This window comes from Panthera uncia (genome assembly GCF_023721935.1).
Source record: "Panthera uncia isolate 11264 chromosome B3 unlocalized genomic scaffold, Puncia_PCG_1.0 HiC_scaffold_1, whole genome shotgun sequence".
NCBI lineage: Eukaryota > Metazoa > Chordata > Mammalia > Carnivora > Felidae > Panthera > Panthera uncia.
The window spans coordinates 74,606,936-74,613,673 of NW_026057582.1; positions in this window are offsets into that span (position 1 = coordinate 74,606,936).

Consider the following 6,738-nt stretch of genomic DNA (forward strand, 5'->3'; position numbering starts at 1 on the left):
ATTTTTAGAATCAGGTTTAGGGGCTGAGGGAGAGGGCTGCCAGCATTTCTCCTGGTGTGATTGGGGGCTGAAGTCAATTCAAACTTTGCAGTTGCAGCTCTAGGCTATGACAGGTTAACAGAGGATTCTCCCCCTCAGCCATGTGAAGGAGAAAGTCATTGCATTAAGCACTGGGCAATTGATGCTTCATTTCCATGGAACTTCACAGGAGGCAATTTACTCTTTGGGAGGGTGGCTTGAAAGAAATTTGTTTGAACAAGTTAACCCTTATGTCTACCATAAGGGTTAGACGTAACCCTTATGGGTTTTTTGGAGGGCTTTCTTAATTACTCTATAGGGGAGCCATAGCAAGGGTTATTGCTTCCATTTCATGTATAAGGAGATAAAGTCTCAGAGATCAAATGCCTGAAATTCCAAACCAGTAAGTGACAGGGTCAGGACACGACTCTCTGCTTCCTAGCTCCTATTTTACTATTTCCTCACCACGTTAGAGGACCTTCAGAGTAGATGTGTCTAAAATGTCACTCATCCCAGGGAAAAAAGTGCATCAAATTAATAAAATGAGCAACTGTTGGTGCTATAGACATCATCACATCATCCAAGGGAAGAGGGGTGGCGTCTCCCAAGCATCTCTTAAATTATACCACCTAGGTGGAATTGTGGGTTTTTTTTTCCTTTTATTTTTCATTTTTACTTGGCTAGCTCATTTTTTTTTCTTTTTTGTTTTTTGTAGTAAGTTCAGACACACAAATACTATACTGAGTGTGGTAGTTATTTTACTCTTACCTGAATTTTCTGATATGCAGTGTTCAACTTCTCTACAGTGATCTAGAGGCAGGACAACTCTCATCCATATATACAAAATTAATGGGAGTTTGTTTTGTTTTGTTTTTTAAAGAGACGATATTAAGCAACAATAGACCGTGAGGAGGCATCTAAGGGACCTACAGGCATGTTTCTTTGCAGTTTGGGGTGTTGTAATTCTATTTGTTGCAGCTTTTGACTTATTACTACTTTTATTATTTAAGCTTTTTTCACCAATTAGATAATGTTACCCTGTTTCTACCAGTGCCTGCCTGAGTCTCTGTTTCCCAGTTATCTTTGCAGCATAAAGGACAACTGATTCAATGTGCTATGTCCAAGGACTCACTTAAGTGAATAGTTGGATTCTGTTCCTTGTACTCTGGAGGAAATAAACTGTCAAGTCTGGCCTTCTGTTTCTTGGAATAACGTATTGCTCATATTCACTGGCCTCAGAGACGTCATGGGTTTTAAAGTGATTTACAAAGTCACATTTTCTTATTGATCTGAATTTACTGAATCTTGGAGCTGGGAGAGACTTTAGGGATTCTCTAGTCTCTCTTCCTACCAGCAGTAAGAACCCCTTTCTTCTGCTTTCTTGCTGGTTGGTCATCTAGCTTCTGTTGGAATAATCCATGACAAATAGCTCAATGAACTACAGAACAGCTTTCAGTTTTAGAGATTGTAATAAGCTTCCTTGTTCTCTCTTACGTTCCTGAGTCACGTTCCCATCTTGATGTGCCATCTTGGTCTCACTTCTGCCTCAGGGAAGGAGGGTTAACATTATGTGCCCATCATACACACACACTCTGTTAAGATTTTGACCATGCATTATCCTTCTTGGTCTTTCAACAACTACAGAAGTAGTAACTGGGCCACAAGAAGACAGTAAGTGGTGGTGCTGGGCAGATTGTATTCTTTCATTACATTATGCTGATGCTCAGAATAAGTCTACACAGCAGTATTTAGAATATCTGAGGAAGGGACTCATGTCTTCTTTGAATCTTCTCTATTTATACTAAGCACTCTTGGTTTCTTTAAATTTGACGTAATTTCTAGGGTGCTCACCATCCTCGCTGCCTTTTGATTGTTCATACCTTTCAGAAGATATGATCTTACTGAAACCAAACAGAGTGTCCTTTGTGCTGTGTGACTGACACAGAGCACAGTGTGCCGTGATCTCTTTTGTTCTAGACTCATGCAGACTTAGGTTGACGTTAGCTTTTTTGGGCAGTAATTTTATATTTTAGACTTTTATTGAATTTTCATTTTACCAAAGTCCTTAGAGTTCATTCACAAGAACTTCTTTAAAGCCAGATTCGCCCCATCTGATGCTTGTGTCATTGAGTTTTCTAAACAAGGGAGGTTAATTACTGAATTTCACCAAGTGTTTCAGTCAATTAAGATCTTAAGACTATCAAATACTAGCTTTCTTTTCTATTTTTATTGTCTAGAATTTGATAAAATTTCTTTTGTTTCACCTATGTCTGATGAAAATATTATATACAACATGAGAAAGTCCTTTTTTTTCTTAAAACTTTTTCTACCTTAACATCTATTATCAACAATTGTTGATAGATGGCTAAGCTAAAAATAGATAAATAGTACAAAGGTGGTGAAAATGACATTGTATCTCTGGAAGACATTCTGGCATATATAATTGGATGGTTTATGAAAAGTTTTTAGAAGGAAAGTTTAGACTTTTTTGTTTTTGTTTTTGTTTTTTATTTTTTATTTTATTTTTAAATTTACATCTAAGTTAGCATATAGTGCAACAATGATTTTAGGAGTAGATTCCTTAATGCCCCTTACCCATTTAGCCCATCCCCCCTCCCACAGCCCCTCCAGTAACCCTCTGTTTGTTCTCCATATTTAAGAGTTTCATGTTTTGTCCCCCTCCTTGTTTTTATATTATTTTTGCTTCCCTTCCCTTATGTTCATCTGTTTTGTATCTTAAAGTCCTCATATGAGTTAAGTCATATATTTGTCTTTCTCTGACTAATTTTGCTTTGCATAATACCCTCTAGTTCCATCTACATAGTTGCAAGTGGAAAGATTCACAAATTTTAGACTTTAAACTGGTACCCTCATTCAATTTCAGTTGTTTAAAATTTTTCTTTCATTCTCCAGAATCTTCTAAATACAGTTATAGTGGTTTTGAAATCACACCTGTAAATTCTTTCTGTATCCTGGGATATAATTTGTCTAGGTCTGAGAAATTAAGCTTATTAATAGTTACTGAGTGCTGTTTCACTTAATTTTCCTGTCAATTCTCTTTTATACATGTGTTCTCCATTATTTGGAAAGAAGATAATTTTTTGGAGCTGACCATATTTTAATTTAATTTAGATTGATGGGTGCCATGCCTTTCTCCAGAGGGCAGGAGATGGCCCAGGCTTTTTTTTTTTTTTTTTTTTTAAATCTCGTAAATCTTGCAAGCAAGGAGACCCTCTCATTATAGTGCTATCAGCTTGTGTTGGAAGTTGTGTTCTCATTGAGGTCTTAATCCAGTGAAAAGCTCACTAAATTCCTTAGAGAAACCCATGCTTTCTTTATAATCACTTTATTTTACTGGTCTCTCTGTAGTCGTTTCTGTCTCTTTCTTTCTCTCACTCCATTTATTCCTTTATTTTTCTTTTCCATAGAGTTACTTCTAAGATGACAGTATGACTTGGGTTTTTTGACTCTGGAAAATTTAAGAACTGGCTGTAATACTACCCATCTTCTTATAGTTATTTACTTGTATAAGTAAATAATAGTACTTCATACCATTTTCAGTAAAATATTTTTGTTTTTCATTTTTTTAGTAAAATATTTTTAAATAACAGAATCAACTTCTTGACTGCTGTCCATCACGAACTTTAGTTCATTTTCTATTCGCTGTTACTTTGCTACTGCTTATCGAACATTTATGTGCTACGGTACAGGCCTTTCAAGCTTATTTTCTAAACTTTTTTTGACTTTGTAGCTGATCCCTAACCTAAATGATTTCAATAACACAACAAAATTTTACTAAGTGCCTACTAAATTCTTGTATAATTTTCAATGCAAGGGCTGTTTTGGGAAGTGTCTTTATATTCCTGCATGGTGAAATGTCTTAAAAATTAGAAATATTTTTTTTCAATAAAAGGGACATTTAAAGAAGTGAAAATGAAATTTCAGTATAAGTTGTGGAAGTTAACTTCCCACCATTCTAGATGAAGGCTGGTAATTTAAGCTGAAAAAGATCATTTTTCTTTTGCTTTTCACGTTAGCTTAGGTGAATAACCATGATACCAGTGTTGGTGAAGGTGCAATGCAATGACATTCAGAAGAACTTGTGGAGGGAATATAAACTTGTAAATTTTTTTTCTGACAGGCAATTTGGAAGCGCTAGAGCTTTAAAACCTGTGTGCCTATTAAATAAAAATCAGAGATGTGGAAAAAATTACTAATAAGTAAGTTCATTGTAGCAGTGCCTAAAAATTTCTGGGGCTCATGTTAAAATACAGACTCTGACTCAAAAGGAAAAGATGTGGCTCGAGATTCTAAATTTTTAATGTGGAGAATTTGAATCACTATGCTGTATACCTGAGACTAACGTAACATTGTGTAACTAATGTAACATGAGGTAACTAGTATCAACTATACACAAATGAAAAAGAGGTTTTAAAAAAGCAATAGGGTAATGCTGATTCTTTGAGTAGTAAAGGTTTGTAAAGTTCTTTCCAGAGTTCTTTGTATAGCAAGGGTTTATGTAGTTCTTTATATACATTTCTGTAAAGAAAGTAAAAAATACAAAGGAATAGAAAAATTCCTGTGAAGAAATAAAACTTAATAGTGGTAACTTTTTCAAGGTCAAATGATAGGTTACATAATTGTTTTCCTTTATACATATCTATATTTCTTAACTTTTTATGAGTAATATGTATCACTTTATAATCTGAAAGATAATTATTATAAAATATTGTTTTTGAAGGTACTTACTCTTCTGGACCTTCTACCTTCTCTGAGTACTTTTTATGACCTTTGTTATTCCTGAAATGTGCTAGGGAGTCCACAGTTTGTGTCATGTTTGACTTACCATGTAGGATGTCGTCTCCCCTTCACTTGCTGCTTAGATTTAAAGCCACTCAGGTCAGCCACTGTGCCAGGGTTGAGGAGAGAGGGAAGGTTCCCAACAGGGCATCCTGAGGTTGCATTTTACTTTTGGGTTGCCTATATCATTTCATAAACCTAGGGCAGGGATAAGAAGTTAAATTCAAAAAATTGAGTGCAACATTGTGAGAAATGATAACCTTCAGCTTCTGGAGAGGATTTGTACTGTTACTTGTCTCTCATTAGAAAGAGTCATATCTTATCTTCAGTCTACTTTTCTACTTTTCTTCCCTAAAAGCAACAGAAAGGAAATTGATATTAGTTTCCATTCTGGGTTTTACTTTTTTTCAATAAACTTTATGGAGAATTCTGTCGTTTAGAATAAGGTCACAAATACTGTGATGATAGTAGAACAGAGTAAATGAAGGCAATATAATTACCTTTCTTTTATTTATTTCTTTTATTTTTCTTTTGCCTTTCCAGTTGACAACTTTTGAAAGTAATGGTTTCATATTCAACTAGAAATGTAGTTTCTCGAACTCAGATTTCCACACTCAAAATATAATACATATTTTTCTCTGTCCCACAATCATGCAGTATAGGCACCAGCCCTTTGTTGAGGGAATTGATTCAAGAACTGATTGAGAATAGGAAACAGAGTCTGCAGATGAGCCTTAACCTGGATCTGAGTTCTATCCCTTGAGCTTTCAATTTCAGTGCATTTGGGGAAATTTTTTTTTGAAGTTGGAAAAAATGAGTATTTTTCCCTTCCCAGCAGTGACGAGAATGAAAACTTGGCTTCTCCACTTGTCCCGTGAAACTATTGCTGGGCCAAAGCCAGCTTCCCTAAAGGGATTCTTTGCTGAGATTCCCTCAGCTGGATGAACATTACCCCAAGGACCCATGTTTTGATGATTCTTTTTCCAAACGTCTGATATTCCTTTTCTCATATTGGACCAGTGAGTCTACTCCATCTGTTTGCACTGTCCATTTGACATGCAGTTCTGAGCCTCTTTCTCAGATTAAAGGGACACCTATTTCGATTATTCATTTTTAAATTCATTACCTGAATCCAAAAGTCAATCCAAGCCTGTACCTTCCCATTTCCTTTGCCATCAAATATTAGCAGTTGATATTTATTGAAAGCTTCCTTTGTGCAAGGCAGTAAAATGAGTAACTTTTTTGAATAAGTTCATTTAACTCCCATAAGAATCCAACATGTTAAATGTTGCCATTGTTTTTATTTTACAGTAAAGTCATTAAAGTTTAGGTTAATTAATTTGTTCAAGGTTTTTCATCTAATAAATGGGAATGCCAATATCTGAATTTAGTTGTCTCAGTTGTCTCTGAGAACAGAGCCTGAGTTTTTAAATACTAACCTATTTACCCTGCATCATCACTTGGGAGGGAAGGAAAACAATGCTTACTGATAACTCATTTCATGCCAGGCAATGTGACAAAATCTTATAAAAACGTAATTTTATTTAATCTTTGCAACACTCTGTTGCAATTTTAAAAAATTCTGACTACTAAAGTAATATGTGTTTAAATAAAAATTTGGAAGATTCAGAAGAGTTTAAAGAGCTATAAAATTGCTAATAATTTTATCAAGTAGACATAAATTCAGATAAAAATTTAGCATATTTCCTCTGCTCTGTTTTGTTCTAAAATTTTTTCTTTATACATATGAGGTCATATAGCATTTATAATTAGTATCCTGCTTATATAAGCATTTTAAAAATGTAATTAAAACTCCTACATAATAGTGAGTGTTATTTTTATAACATTTCCTGAGTGTATTTAGGCTATTTTGAATTTTCCAATCTTAAAATAATGCAATAAAAATCTTTGGGTTTTAAT